The 16,605-nt window shown below is 47.5% G+C and overlaps 1 protein-coding gene across 1 annotated transcript in view; it reads left to right on the plus strand.

Moving 5' to 3' along the window:
• The first annotated feature begins 875 nt into the window (after positions 1–875).
• ROGDI (rogdi atypical leucine zipper) overlaps positions 876–16,605 on the plus strand; it is a 765,793-nt gene continuing 750,063 nt past the window's right edge. Inside the window, exon 1 of the mRNA XM_085632220.1 lies at positions 876–1,280. The gene's annotated coding sequence lies outside the window, so the exon portion shown is untranslated. The remainder of the gene's footprint in view (positions 1,281–16,605) is intronic.

The raw sequence follows: 16,605 nt of genomic DNA on the forward strand, positions 1-16,605 counted from the left end.
ATCCTGTCTTCAGCCATGCCAATCTTCTGGCAAATGACCGACTGGCTGGGATCACCCTGCTGGCAAACTTTAGTTTTCCCATCAGTTGCTGTACTTCTGTCAATGTTTCTTTTTTCTTGTGTCGGAGCTGCTTTTTGGCCGGTCCACCACCAGCCCCATCGCCCATGTGCTGCTCAACCCATGGCTTTCCTTTCCGGGCAATCAGGGCCCTGGATGTGGCCAACATTGCCTCCAAGTCGTCATCCATTGCTGGCTAGGCATTTCCTGTCTTTCCCTTGCCTGGCCTTAACTGTTCGTCATCCTCCTGGAACCGCGCCGGGCGTCGCCTGTCTCTTTTTGTCATCCTGCTGGTTGGTTTTTGTACCGGCTGTTGTTGCTGTCTGGCTGAAGTGTTTGCCACTCCCTGGCCTCCCCCTGCTGCTCCGACTTCTTTAACACTGGGCTACAAGTTGCAAACCTGAGACTGTGCCAGAAAATCATGGACAACTGGTCACCCTGAATAAGAGCGGAAATTCGAATTCCTCCTGAAAATTTTCAATGTTGTGCAATTCCAATGGCACGTGTGGCTCCACGGTGCGGAAGTGCTCACAGTGTTTCACAAGCTGTAGTGTTGGCCGGCAAGGGCAGCTGACCAACGGGGCAATCCTTAAATTAAGTTGGGGCTGCTGCTGTGTCTTGTTGCGGCAGGCAGGAACATCTGTTCCGATGCTCGTCCCTTCAGATGGGCACCAGGAATCCCTCTGTGCAGCTGTTGGGGCCGTTTTCCGGCTGTATGGTGCCTGTGGGGCCTGCTACCTGCAGTGAATGGGCCTCTCCGCTTTATCATGCCAGCTTTGTCATGCCAGCCCCACCTCCAGTTTGTTCCCCACGAGCGTTCGTGCCCGGGCCCTTGCTTCTGGCCGTCCACTTGCCGGCGTGCGCTAACAAGGAGAGTTCCCGGCATTGGATGGGGTTGCTCGCAGGCACAGGTCTCCCGGTCCCCGGGGAGGCACTCGCTTTACTACTTGACCACCACGAGGATTTGCTCTCCGCTCTGCTCTGAGGCCAACACCGGCACGCCTCCTTGCTTCCTCCTCATTTCCGTTGCCCTCTCTGCCGGACGCCGAGTTCGTGGAACTGGTCTGCCCCAGGCAAACCCACACCTCAGTGTCGGCGGGCCTGGGATGAAGTCAGACGGGCCCAGGATGCAGTCGTCGGGGTTCCGGTGAATAATGACGACGGCAGGAACCAATGCAGCGGGCATCCACAAACTCCCAGCACGACGAGGAATCAACAACGAGGTTAGTTACTTCCGGACAGAGTTGTTGACAGAACCCCTGTCCCCTTCGTTAAACTCTGTCCCTGGCCACGACTTTGGTCAACTATTGGGTGGCCACTTGGATACAAATGACACGCCCAATCCCAGGACGGCATTCTTTCGCTGGCTTTGCCCCCTGTGACTCCATTCCCGCTCCGCAGCCGTGAGGGGCTCCCCGTGGGCCCCCATTGGTCAGCGGCGCCTCCTGGCCCATGCTACAACTGTGTGTGTTTTTTTTTTTTAGAAGTGGGATTTCATTTTTTATATGTGCATGCATGTAGTCTTATGGTTATTCTTGTATTGTGCGTATATGGAGATTTTAGGGATTTATTATCAAAATTAAATCTTTATGAACTAAAAGAGAAAAACAGCTCAAGCAAGTGACTACGACAAAAAAGCTGGACCCTACAATTGCTTGTCGTCGCCTCTGCCCACACAACGCTCATGCACATTTCCTGTAGCACGCCTTGTCCAGAAGTTTTATCACCACAATGACCTGCAAGAGGCAGTAGGAAACCAACGGCACTGCACATGTAGTGAATGCTGATGGGCAAACCACTAGCCAACCACCTGACCTGAGGCGAAGCAACAATTGTTTACAGTGGTATTATTTACAACACAATTTTCGGGGTAAAAAGGTAAATCTGAAGATGAATCAGTTCAAAAACAAAAAAAAATCACTCAATACAAAATAGGAGAGAAAACAGGGAATGTGTAACAATGGAATATTTCAATATAGACAGGGTGCAGAGTGCTCCCGTAATTGTACAGTGATATATTATGGAGTCAAAAAAGTCTATGTACAAAACAGGGTAAGAGGCTAAATCAAGACCAGTGATGATCACAAGTGAGTTGTGCCAGAAGATCAATTGCACCGAAAAGTGCAGTTTTTAGGTCGAGCCTGGGCAGCGCATGCACTGCTCTGCGAGGCATGCTGTAGTCGAGTATGGACTTGAAGCTCCTCCCACTCTCCGCCCCTATTTTTCATTGGTTTGTGTCATTGGCCTTTGTAAATGGTGGCTTCTGATTCGTTATTAGGCTTGCAAGTCCCTCCTTAGTACCTCCTTATCTTCATTTGTAACATCCCATGAGGACTGGCCCTTTTACTTCTGTTATTACACGGTATGTCTTATTTAGCCTTTAAGCACTATTTTCTTGAATGAGTTTCTCCTACTGCAAGCACAACATTTTCCTGCAACATTCAGCATGCCATGCGCGCTTTTACTTTCAAGCAGCCCAGGGCAATGGCAGCCGCTTCTTTGAAATGAAATGGATCTTGCATTTACAATGGCAATGTCTTTTATTTATATGTTAATTATCAAAACAGATAAATAAAAGGCATTGTCATGTACAATGCTAATAGCTTAAACTCTTGCAAATGCGAGAACTATTGCATTGCAAATGCTTGTTTGTAATATCAACCATAGAGGACAGAAAGGTAAGTGAACAGAACGAGCAAAGAAACCCGTCTCTTCCCACATAGTAGCTTTGCTTCTGTCATCATCAGTTGTATTGATCTCTTCTCTGGGACCTCCTCACAAGGATGAAACCAAGGTCATCATGGATGGGGGATGGGCATTTTAGATTTATCCGAGGATGGGTTTTATTCTCTTTGTTAAAATGTGTTGAACGAAATGTATTTTAAGTTGTGAAAAATAAAGCAAAACTTTCAAATTTGCTCAGTTCTAAGTGTCTTTAACACGGCCATTAACTACGTAGTCAACATGTATGTGGCACAAAGTGTGTGATGTGGCACAAAGACCTTTGTGCATGTAATGTCCTTCCCCGCGGGTAGCCTGCATCGGGTTCTCCTTTTGCTCGCGAGGAGGGACGTGAGTACAGAAAGTGGTTTAATGATACTGAAAATAGACAACAGCCACCGTTACTTTAGGCAGCAGCCATATTTACTCTAAAATGGCCGCTGCAACAAGTAAATGCTGCACTTTCAGGCCTCGAGGATAACAAGACCAAGGCACGCAAACAATCTGGAGATTAATATCATGTGAGTAGCACAGAGAGCTAACATTTATGCGACGTGTAATTGAAAGCATGTGGGTGAGGCTGCGCATCCGCTGAGTGACTGTGGCCTACATACAGCAACGCCATGAATAGAAGATTAATCTGTTAATTGTGCTGCTCGCGCGTTAAACATGGAGCAGAATAATTTAATTTAGGGTAGTTGGCTCTATGGCCCTACGCCAACTGGCAGTTTATCTTTTCATTAACCACTTTACCAGGGCTATAGGCTTTAAGTAGGCCGGCAGTTGTTTAAAGGGTCCTAGAAACGGGTCTCTATTGGGCTCTGATTTGTGCCCTGGCACAGGCGGTCCGTTTTAGTTCGGACAGCAGTGACCGCGGCACATCTATGTGCGCGTGCTCACACTGCTCACTGCTGAAGTTACGGCATGACGTCATGCCAGGTGAGCGATTTAGGGGAAGGGAAATCCTTTAAAGAGAGTTATTTTCTCTCTAGATTTCCCTTCTCTTTTTGAAACTCAGGAGCACCAATGTTGTCCTGGTGTCACCAGGGCTTTAAGTGGAAGCCTTTTCAGTATTATATACAAACCATAGTTGCTGCTTATTTATCTTATGCAACTACCAACCATTGACAAAGCCAATATTCCTAACTCGTTGTAGCTATGATGTTACTTGTTGTATCATATATCTGGATGTAATGACGGAAACAGCAAAATATAAGTCGGGCGGCACACTATGCTAAGCACACAGCCGATATCGGCAACCCCCAGCTTAGCATCAATAGTCGTGCTGTGCAAAATAAACAGTCCACACAAGTTTTGTTAGGAAAACAGTTTTCTGCAGGTTTATTACGTACAAGCAGTATGACAACATGGTGGGTTAACTTACGGGCGATTCAAGGGCAGGCAGCGGTGACCAACCTAGGCTGCCCTGCCCGCCTGATAAGCCAAACTGCACCGTGGCCAACCCAATTGGTGCTACCATTTATGTGGGGGTTATCCCCCTTACATACCATGGATCCCTAGTCCATCACTTTTACTCATGCTTTTTTAGGGGCAGAGCATATCCAGGCAAGCCCCCAGCTGCTCAGGCTTACAACCGCCCGAAGGACTTGCGGGGCACTGTTGTTTTTAACCAGGGTCCTGCCGTAAAGACTCTTGGGATTTTGGCATAATGCACTCTTATTGTGCGCCTGAAAGGGTACCCCTCGTACCAATCAGCCTCCGGATCACCCTGTAACTCCACCTGCAACACAAATGTATACATTAATACGTTCAATTCGTTAGTCAGCCTTACCGCTGGTATGCAGGGTAAGCGGATGGGAGGGTGACAGCATGTCCAGCGGGGGACAAACAGGGTGGCCAGAAGGTGGGGGAAGGTATAGGTACCTGGCCCCAGCCCACTGCACACCAGAAATGATGCCACAGAGGCGCCGGATGTAGTGGAGATTCCCAGAGTAGGCGCTCCCTGCAACAGGGCAATGTGCAGTGCCTAATGTGGCACTAATTGGGCCGCCCCGGGCAGCCGCATAGTGCTGATATCGGCAACCCCCCAGCTTAGTAATAATAGTCGCGCTGCGCAAAATAAACAGTCCGCACAAGTTTTTTGGGGAGAACAGTTTGCTGCAGGTTTATTACATCAATAACAAAAAAGGAGCAATTCCAGAAACGGATTACTGTTGTGAAAATTCCTTTTTAAAAGAACCCTCACTCACGAACCTAGTTGGTGACATGCTTCATCATATGATTCCTACCCGAGGGGCAGAGTGCCTCTCGGGTGTGCTACAACGCCTTATTACAGCGGACCGTTTTTTTTGTGCAACGTGAATAGTGATTTTTAAATTATCTCTATGCACCCAAGGAATTTAATAGTGGGGTTACAGGACAAGATTAAAAACGAAGGCGGATGTTTCTATATGGTTAGATTGACCAAAGACATCCGTGTTATAAAAGTGACAGGGTCTACATGTTTCAGCCTTCATGCGCAAGATCGCAAGGCTTTCTTCATGACCGGTGTGAGTGATTGGGTGTGCACACGCTAAGGTGCACCCTCTTTTTTTTTACGGGCCTAGCCGCCAACTTACGTTTTTTTCTCGTACTCATTGAGTTTCTGGAAGACAAAAACATACTGCATGAGATATGGTATATTTCACAAGATTATCACGGATGTTTATACAGTAATCCCACACAACAGTGTAATAGGGTGATATAGATCCACATGTCTGGATCAGCACTGACTTGCTGCACTCACCCTTTGCGCTACATCCGTATGTCAGGCATACGGCATGTGCATGCTTACACCCACATAAGTGTAATACTGCTGCATGAATAATTACACTTTCTGCAATTGCACCTTTTTTGTTATTGATATAAATTCTTGGGGGATCAGAAGCGGTTCTTTCCTCCCTCCTCTCTTCTTGTTTTTGAGCAGGTTTATTACATACAAGGAGTATGCCAACGTGGTGTGTTAACTTACTTACGGGCGATCCAAGGGCAGGCAGCGGTGACTAACCTAAGCTGCCCTGCCCACCTGATGAGCCAAACTGCATCGTGGCCAACCCACTTGGTGCTACCATTTATGTGAGGGCTATACCCCTTACATACCATGGACCCCTAGTCCATCATTTTTACTCACGCATTTTTAGGGGCTGAGTGTATCCAGGCAAGCCCACAGTTGCTCAGGTTTACAACCGCCCAAAGGATTAACGGGGCCTTGCCTTAAAGACTCCAGGGATTTTGGCATAATGCACCCTTATTGTGCTCCTGAAAGGGTACCCCTCGTACCAATCAGCCTCCGGATCAACTCCACCAAAGCCCTGGATGTGGCCGCCATCATATCTGGACCCCCCACCATGGCAGGCTCCATAACCTCCTGCAACGTGTGGTTACCTGTCCTTCTAGCTGGACAATTTCCATCTACCTCTGACCTGTTACCAGTCCTCCAGCTGGACAATTCCCATCTCCCTCTGCAGGTGTTCCCCGTCCCTATCGGGGAACCTTGTGGTGTATGCACTAAAGAGACCATGCCTTATTTACCAGGCCCTTGTTATTGTATTTGATTTTAAATAAGAGGTGAACCAAGCCCTCCAGCTTGGTGGGCTTGTGCATGGCTTATTTACCCTTTCGTAAGCAAGTTTGAGGGCCTTCATTTGAATTGGTAACTACTGTCCTCTGTTTTAACTACAGCTTTAATTACTCAACGTAAGCATGTTCAATGCGCCCCCCCGGAATTGGGAATAACTGTACTCTACTTTGACCACAATTCAGGGGGACATCTCTATGGTGCCCTCTGTGCCAGTAAGAGCCTACTTGTTAGGTGTTGCCGGGTCGTGCGTTTACCCATCACCGCCCAGTCCCTGATTTCAGGATACGCTTGAAAACATGTTGGAGTTTGCCTCCCAGGCCAACTGTGTATTTATTAATAAGTTATTGTGTGTGGCCAACACCATACCCTTATCTTTGCCTGCTGGTCTCCTCCAGTATGGGAGTACAATGCCGGCAAGAATTCGTGCCCCCTAGGGAATGTAAAACTATTGCTCTCACATAACCATAGTTCTGTCTGATGTAATCCATAGTGTTTAGGTAGTTGGGGGACGGAGAGTAAAGGGATTTGTGTGTGATGCAGGCCAGTTTGTCAATACACCTCCCTTCCATGGGAAGCCAGTTGAGGGAATTGAGAGCTGTTGTGATGTGTTCAAATCTTTTTACCCCAGATATGAGTCAAGCGGCCATGTTCAGCACTGCCCTTAGCGGGGCTAGGTGAGCTTTTGGAGTCCCTGTTAGGATGGCATTCCCTTAGTCAATTTTAGAGAGAACTAGGGATTTAACTATTGTCTTGAGATCCTCATGGGGAAGAAAAGGTTTCAATTTCTTTAGGTGTTTTAGTAAGCAAAGCGCACCCTATGCAGAGTTTTTGATGTGGGCCTCCACTGATAAGTTCTTGTCAAGGGTAATGCTTAGCGACTTAACTGAGTCGGATAGGACGAGGGGGCAGTTTTGGGCATCCAGATTCTTGGGCCACTCTTGGATTGGACGGTGGTTACTTTTTGGAGTGAAGAGAATCAATTCTGTTTTATCTGGGTTGAGCTTTAAGTGGTTAGCGTTGAACCAAGTTTGGATCTCAGTTAGAGTGACAATGAGGTGTCGGATGTCGTGGGGTGATTTGATTTTGTAATAGATTTGGGTGTCGTCTGCCTAAAGGTGGTAATTCACTCTTGCTTTTTTCAAGTTGATTGTGAGGGACTCAATGAAGAGATTGAAGAGGGAGGGGGAGAGGATCTAGCCTTCCCGGACCCCTAGTGTGACTTTTGTTGGCTTCGAGAGACAGGAGTTGATGTTGGATTGGTAAGCACTTCTTTACACCCCTACATGGTTATTCCCAAATAGGGGTTCAACTGATAACCGTGTGCCACACCAGCAAGTGGGAAATTTACCTGCTCCTTCTAACTTTGAATGCAAGCTGTGTTCTGGTAATTGTCAGCATTTGTGCTACAAACCCTTTTTTCTTCACCCTATTGGAGTCACAGCACATACTCTTTTGGAATGACAACTTTGCGCAACCCACCTATTTAAAACCCACTCTGTTTGTGCATTCCTAGCCTGTACCCTTCTGCCCAAGTATGGGCAAATGTACGCCTAAAGCATTGCGCCTACACTTCCCTTATTCTGCTTCATTTCATGTCCAAAGTGCATGTCAACCCCTCACAGTCTGATTGCTATATTTAGAGGCAGTGTTGTCATGCTGATGCCCCCACTCTAGCTCATGCCGTCCACTTACCAACTTCTGTTAATGCATACCAGGGAGCAGACAAGTGGGTGGGAACTGGAGAACAATATGTACCAATACCAGCCCTTTCTTGAATCATGGGAATGCCAAATATTCTTATTTCCTTGTAGCCTTTTTGTGCTCTTACTCATTGTGTCCCCAACTCTAGGAACCACAGAACACTTGTTAGATGCCAATTTTCACAACCTGCCATGGCTATAGGGCGGGTTAAATTTAACTTAACTGAAGCAACCTGTAATATTCCCTTGTTTATAGCGTGCACCTACTTTGCTAAATTGACCAAACCTTGCACATACAGTTTTATTGCTAAACTATGGCGAACAAGTTAATGGAGTCAAATCTAGTTTCACTGAGTGTCTGTCCCTTATGCATCTGCCAGTAAGTACCTTGATCTGTTTTGGCTGTGTTAAAATGGTTGCTTGCATCACACTCCACCATACAGAACTGTGCTAATTCTCTTGCTGTCTTCACTGCTGTGAGCTTGGTACATTCACAGGTGTTTCTTTACCTTTTCCATTTCTGACTGTAGAACGTAACAAGATTGCAAGCAACCATCCCATACAACTAAAATTACACGTTTTCTGACAGGGGCCCAGGCCTCGTCTTCGCCCTCTGTGAGGTGATCCTGACTGCTATGCCAAGCGTCAATGGGGCCTCGGCAATCACTTGTACCCGTCCATCCTATGATACACCCGCTATGATAACTAATCTGCTCCCTATACATGGTACTTTGTAGTAAATCAATGATGGCAACAGCAAGGCCTTTACTGGGCTTTAACCCTGTTGCTTAATCCAGGAATTGTACCTAGATCAAAGGTTTTCCCCTAAAATTAATTGCCATCCACCAGAATCAAAGGCCTGCCTGTTTACTGGTTTTATGTTTATGTTATGTTATGTTATAGGTTTGTTGAGCGCGACAGCTGCCCCAGCAACGGGGCGTCCCGGCGCTAAGAACCATAGCACAACCTACTGGGGGGGGGGGGGGGGTAGGGAGAGTAGAGACTACATGAGAGGGAAGAGGTGAGTTTTTATTGCTTTGCGAAAAGCGGACAGATTGTCAAGGCGGCGGATGTGTAGGGGCAGGGAATTCCATAATTTTGCTCCCAACAGTCTGAAGGAACGACCCCCGATACGGCAGAACTTCGTGCGGGGGACCACTACTAAGTGTTGGCCCATGGAGCGAAGATTGCGTTGGGGGGTGTAAGGTGTTAGCAGCGATCGGAGGAGTTCGGGGCCATCAGTTTTAAGGATTTTGAAAGCAATGGTAAGTGCCTTAAATTGAATGCGGGCTTCCACCGGGAGCCAGTGGAGTCTTTGTAAGATGGCTCTAGCAGAGCACCTTCTGGGAAGGCCTACAATTGCCCTGGCCGCTGAATTCTGAATTCGCTGAAACCTGGTTGTTTCGGCTTTGTTAGCGCCTAATAATAGGACGCTCGCATAGTCCAACCGGGCAAGGATGGTGGATTGGACAATGAGCTGCCGTGTTTTGGAGTCAAAGAAGCCTAGAATGGGATTAAGGCTTCTCAGCAGCCCAATGCATGTGGCTGCTACTTTTTTAGTGTGAGTTTGGTAGTTCAGCGAGGAATCTAGCCAAACTCCTAGGTTTTTGACCAGAGATTTGGGAGGGGGGATGGGGCCCAATAAGGGGGGCCACCAGTGATCATTCCAACAACTGGTGTTCTTGCCCAGAAGTAGCACCTCGGTTTTCCCTGCATTCAGTTGTAGGCAGTTTGCAGTCATCCAGTTGGCGATTGCGGCCAACCCATCCCTAAATCTTGTGGCAGAGACCGAGGGCATATCAGTAAGGGTGATTACCAGCTGTGTGTCGTCGGCGTACGACACCAACGTGAGATCCCATTCTTTAGCCACTGCCGCAAGGGGCTGCATATACAAATTAAAAAGGGATGGACTGAGGGCAGAGCCCTGCGGGACTCCTTGGCCGATAGCATGTGATTGGGAGATAAAAGGGGGGGCTGACACGCGAAAGGATCTGCTCGTGAGGAACGATCGGAACCACTCGAGTGCCAGATCACTGGTCCCAATGCTTTCTAGGCGACTCAGTAGGATATTATGGGAGACCGTGTCAAAGGCTGCGCTGAGATCGAGCAATATCAGCGCAGCACTCTGACCGGTGTCCATAATCCTCCGGAGGTGTTCAGTGGTGGACAGAAGGGCGGACTCCGTACTATGTCCAGGCCTAAACCCGTGTTGGGAGGGGTCCAAGATGTTATTTTTGGCCATATGGTCAGTGAGTACGGTGTTCGCATGGGCTTCTGCTAATTTGGACACCCAAGGGAGCAGAGAGACGGGCCTGTAGTTCTCCGGCTTTGTGGGGTCTAGATTGGGTTTTTTAATAATGGGAGTGACACAGGCCTGTTTCCAACATATGGGTACTGTAGCCGATGAGAAGGAGAGATTAAGGAGCGTGGCCAAAGAGGGAAGAAAGAAGTCCAGAGCTCCTAGAAAATGGGCTGGTCTCATGGGATCTGAAGGGGCACCGTTTTTCACTTTTCTGCAGAATTTAGCTAGGTCTTCAAGAGTGATAGCTGGCAGATAGGTGAGCCTGGGACCTTTAAATGAGAAATTGGGGGAGCTAGTGTGGTCAGAAGGGATATGTGAAAAGGTGTTGTAGATCTTCCTCACCTTTTCTGTAAAGAAAGTGGCGAGGTCCTCGCATTGCTGAGTGGAGGAAATACACGAGGCAAGGTTGCCACTGTTTTGTAGTTTTTGGACCAGTTTAAAAATTGTTTTCGTGGGGTTGGAGCTGGAGTAAATTTCCTTGGCATAGAAGGATGCGCGAGCAGTGCGTATAGCTTTATGATATGACTTGAGTGTGGCCAAATAAAGAGTTTTGTCCTTGTCCCTATAGTCTTTCCTCCAATGACGTTCCGCTCTTTTGCATTCTTTTCTAAGAATTTTCAAGTTCTCGTTATACCATGGGTTAGAGGGGGTGCTCCGTCCTCTAGTCCATTTGGCAGGTATGATAGTGTCGAGTCCTTTGGTGACCCAATCCTGGAAGGCGGCATATGATGTGTTAATGTCATTTGTGATTTCAAAGTTGGGTTCTCCTAAACTGGCAGGAAAATCCATATTCTGGAGTTTGTGCCAGGGCCGTTTAAGACAGGAGGCGGACGACGCCCTGTTAGATTGGATAGCGGCCGGTATCACAAATGTGACAAGGAAGTGGTCAGTCCATCCCATGGGTTTAGGAGGATCTGCTCTGGCTTCCGGAATATTAGTGAAAACCGGGTCGAGTAGGTGACCAGCAGAGTGAGTAGGGAATTGTATCAGAGGGGTCAGCTGCAAGGCAGTCAGGTCCGCTAGGAGATTACTGATGGTTGGATCCGAGATGGAATCGAAATGGAGGTTTAAGTCCCCCAGGATCGTGAAATTAGCGGAGCGTGCAACCAGAGCATGGGCTATCTCTAGGAAATCCTCTGTGAATTTAGAGGTGGGCCCCTGGGGTCTATAGATAAAAAGGCCAGAGAAGGAAAAATGAGGGCTAGTGGTGATTTTAACACGTGCGCACTCGCAGCCCGTAATATCTTCCTTTACAAATGAACAAGTGTATGATGTTCTATAGATGGCGGCAATGCCGCCACCCCTAGAGTCTCTATTAATGGCGGACATAGAGAATCCATCTGGTAGCGTAAGATTCGGGATGCTAGTTAGTTCATCCTTGAGCCAGGTTTCACTCATGAACAGTATGTCTGGGTTCTCGTCTGTCAATAACGTAAATACCTCAGAATGGTGCTTTACCAGGGACCTGACATTAAGCTGAGAGATTGTGAGCGAGGAGTGGTTCCTTCTGGTGGCTCTGTGTCGGGGCAGTCTTGGTTCAGATATAATTAAGTTACAGGAATTGCACTGAAGAGCAGTCTGACCAATGCAGCCCTCTAGCTTGTGACAGCGTAGGCGCGGGTTAAGTGCTAGGAGATGATTTTTATCATAACAGTGTGCCGTCCGAGTTTTCTGAGCAGGGGGACTGGCGAGAGGCGATGACTTGGCGATGACGGGCGCAGACGGGCTTGCCTTAGGCGCGCCTTCGGCGCGCAGACGGCACGCCCGCTGCGCCCGTCCGCTGCGCGTACGGTAAAGACACATACTTTTATGGGAAGGGAGGAAAGGGGCGTGGCCTCCAAGGGGGCGTGGCCTATCTGCACGCCGGTAATGGCGCCGTGGTTGTTTGGGAGTCCGCTGACAGCGCAGGGGCAGCTGTGCGGTGTGCTTTTAGGACCAAGTCCTGTGAAGCCTGGGTGAGTCAGTGCTTATAAAATCAACAATTTATCCACAGGTGACACACAAATATTTAAAAACAGATTAGCGGCAATCTCCCGGCTTTCCGCCTCAGGAGGTTAGTAGGTTCTGGCAGGCGACGCTAGTATTCAGCGTTATATACCTGCTCGGGAAGGGGGTGTGGCCTCCAAGGGGGCGTGGCCTATCTGCACGCCGGTAATGGCGCCTTGTTTGTTTGGGAGTCCGCTGACAGCGCAGGGGCAGCTGTGCGGTGTGCTTTTAGGACCAAGTCCTGTGAAGCCTGGGTGAGTCAGTGCTTATAAAATCAACAATTTATCCACAGGTGACACACAAATATTTAAAAACAGATTAGCGGCAATCTCCCGGCTTTCCGCCTCAGGAGGTTAGTAGGTTCTGGCAGGCGACGCTAGTATTCAGCGTTATATACCTGCTCGGGAAGGGGGCGTGGCCTCCAAGGGGGCGTGGCCTATCTGCACGCCGGTAATGGCGCCGTGGTTGTTTGGGAGTCCGCTGACAGCACAGGGGCAGCTGTGCGGTGTGCTTTTAGGACCAAGTCCTGTGAAGCCTGGGTGAGTCAGTACTTATAAAATCAACAATTTATCCACAGGTGACACACAAATATTTAAAAACAGATTAGCGGCAATCTCCCGGCTTTCCGCCTCAGGAGGTTAGTAAGTTTTGCCACCTAGTACCATTCTGGTTGGTGATACGGAACCTTCTACCCAGCATAAGCTGACAGTCTCGCGTTGTCATTGCCACTACACCACCTGTGCCCCTTGTAATCATCCCCCAGTGCAGTAGTCATTTGGCTAAAAGCCAAGGGGGACCTTGGAATGCTCTGTAACCCTCATTTCCTCTGCATGAAGGGCACGCACCATTCGACATACACACACAGCTTGTCCAGCGGGGGACAAAGAGGGTGGCCAGAGGGTGGGGGCAGGTATAGGTACCTGGCCCCAGTCCACTGCGCACCGTAAATGACGCCACCGAGGTGCTGGATGTAAGAGGGACTCCCAGAGTAGGGGGTCCCTTCAACAGGGTGCGGTGCGGTGCCTAATGCGACACTAAGGGCGCCGCCCTCTTACAGGGCCCATTGTGTGCGCCGCGGGCAGCCGCAGATTTTTAGCTTATGTGTTTTTAAGCTACAACCTTAATTACATCGGACACACCCCTTATAGAGACCCCCTAGTTTTTTTAAACCACTTAAAGCCCTGCACTTTACCCTGCAAGTGTTTTATTATAATTCTTTGGGCCATAGCATCATCACAGTGCATACTCTGCCAAGCAGTTTTGGCACACATGGATGATCACTGGAAGGGTTTGAGGCACACTCACTGGCACTATGGCACACTCATAGGCAGTACGAGGAGCTGGGGTTACATTAACAAAGTGGGGAGCGAGTTGCCTGTGCCTAGCCAGATAGTGTGAGAGTTTCAGGTGTATAAGTGAAAGGCAAAGGGATCTTGGTGCACTGAGACAGCGCAGAGCAGCTGCCCATGGTCAGAATAACAAGCATGGGGCACACAGACATACAGCATAACTGGCCACCTGCACAGATATCTTGGAAAGCTTGGTCCATATGGTCAGGCAGTGTGAGGAGCTTGGGACACATGGATTGGCAGTGGGAGCTTGTGATGCATGGACAGTCAGTGTGAGGAGCTTGTGACGCATTGACAGGCAGTGTGAGGAGCTTGGGGTACATGGACAGGCAGTATGAGGAGCTTGTGATGCATGGACAGGCAGTGTGAGGAGCTTGGGGCACATGGACAGGCAGTGAGAGAAGATTGGGGCACATGGGTAGGCGGTGTAAGTAGCTTGAGGCACATGGAGAGGCAGTGTGAGGAACTAGGGGCGCATGGACAGGCAGTGTGAGAAGCTTGGGGCACCTGGACTAGCAGTGTGAGGAGCTTGGGGCACATGGACAGGCAGTGTGAGGAGCTTGTGATGCAAGGAGAGGCAATGTGAGGAGTTTGGGGTACATGGCAGATAGTGTGAGGAGCTTGGGGCAATGGGCAGGCAATGTGAGGAGCTTTGGGCATATGGACAGGCAGTGTGAAGAGCTTGGGGAGCATGGACTGGCAGTGTGAGGAGCTTGAGGCGCATGGACTGGCATTGTGAGGATCTTGGGGCACATGGCAGATAGTGTGAGGAGTTTGGGGCACATGGACAGGCAGTGTGAGGAGCTTGAGGTACATGGACAGGCAGTGTGAAGAGTTTGGGGCGCATGGACAGGCTGTGTAAAGAGCTTGGGGCACAAGGACAGGTAGTGTGAGGAGCTTGAGGCACATGGACTGACAACAATGCTCCTGCATTTCCAAAAAGCCTTTGGGCCTGTCTATTCGGCTCATAGTATTTGGGATCCATCGACATCCGTGGAATTTAATTGGGGGTACAGGCACGCGCACAATAAAAATGGGGAGTGTGAGAGGAGAGGAAGATAGCCCACCAAAAGCATTTAATTGAGTGAAGATGTGGAGAAAGGCGGTTAAAGTGTGAGGGTTTGACGAAGATGGTTTATCTCTAAGCTACGTCTCTTCTTTGAATTTTTAGTGGGTAAATAAGATAGGATGGCAGTGAAACAGGCTGGAAATGACTACTTTTAGTGTCAGGAGGTATGCCCAAACATTTTGGCTTTCCTGTGTGCTGACTTCCCTGTGCCTTCCACCCCAGACTGCCAAATAAATGGCTTTTCATTGGTGCTCCTGTAGGTCTCTATTTCAGAATGTATGGTATATCTTTAGATTGTTAAATTGCTTTTCATTGATTTATACGTCTATAAGATCCATAACATGGTACACTAAGAAAATCCTATAATAAACAAGAGGATGGGAGCTGGAGGTTACTAGGAGAGTAATAAAAAAAGGCACGAAAGTTCCTGGTGTGCTCATTAAAGTTCAAGTTATTGGGATGGGTGCTAAGAGTATCTTTCGCCTGTACGTGATATTATATCATTTAATTTGAAAAATGCTGTTTTGCATGCCAAAAAGTGCCCAAACAAAAATATTTGCCAAGACAATCTGCACACTTCGTTGTCTTGCTCAAACTGACTCTGAAAATAACATGTTTTTCAGAAGCACAACCTGCTAATAATACACAGGAAGATACTTGTCAGTGTGCTTAAAGTGCTGAACCTAGCTTTCAAGAATGGTTCTTCAGGGTATTTGCAGATAGTGTTTGGTGACATGGGAAGCATTGGCAGATTTGTTCATTACTGTAACAGGGTGTGGGAAGGGTACGTTGTCAAGACCTGGGTAAGGAGTAGAGGGTGAGAAGAAGGTATTGTCAAGAGTATGGGCTTTCAGTTGCAAGCAGTAAGCTTTGAAATGCTGGTTTGCACTCCAAGCACCGGGTACTTAAGGTTGGTTTGTGTGTATGTGGGTGCGTGTGTGTGGGCATTTCATGTAAGACTTCTTTTTTAAGTTTAAAAGAAAACCTTTATTGAAATAGAAATACAACAGAGCATATACAGTCAATTAAAGCTTAAATGCAATTATTAACAATGAATTGACTAGTATTACAATAAAAAATCTGGGAAATCGAAAGGGTTGCATATATGGGATAGGTTACAACAAATCTCAAGAGAAAGAGAAACAAAAGGGTGAATAATGTTATAATAATATAATGTTAATAACAAAGGAGTAGGAGAGTACAATACATATTCAAATTATCCATATTGTAAGAAGTAATAGCTGTAGTATGGAATTTGGGAAAGAAAAATAGAAACAAAATGAAACATATAAAATAATTAATGGTGGTTTGGGAACTTCTTCCACCAAAGGGTGATGTAGGGTAAACGTTCGAGCAGAAGCATCTAAGAAAATAGTTATAGGGGATCACATGCATTCTCTTTTAAGCAGTAGAGCTAGAGGAGAGACGTATGCACGATCAGGTCGGTGATTATAGCAGACACTATACCACCAAACTTGAAAATAAAGTTGTGTGGATTGTTTCACATTTTGTGTTATTTGCTGGAGAGCAACTGCAATTAATAAATCTACAATGGAAGTGTTAGATGTAAGGGATTGCCATCAGTCAGAGAGTGTACCTAGAAAAATACTCATGGGAGAAAATGGAAATTGGGTGTGAAAAATGATATTAATTTGAGACCATACCTTCAACTAGAACTGATGAGTATAGGGACATGAAAAAAAGCATATGAAAAAAATCAGCATTTAAAGCATTACATGACCAACAATTTGTGGTGACTTTAGACTTAAATTTATGCAAAAAAAATGGATAATCATAAGTCGATTGTATAGAAAAAAAAAGGTTTGAGTAGTACTAGCCGA

The sequence above is a fragment of the Triturus cristatus genome, chromosome 10, assembly GCF_964204655.1.
Source record: "Triturus cristatus chromosome 10, aTriCri1.1, whole genome shotgun sequence".
Classification (NCBI taxonomy): Eukaryota; Metazoa; Chordata; class Amphibia; order Caudata; family Salamandridae; genus Triturus; species Triturus cristatus.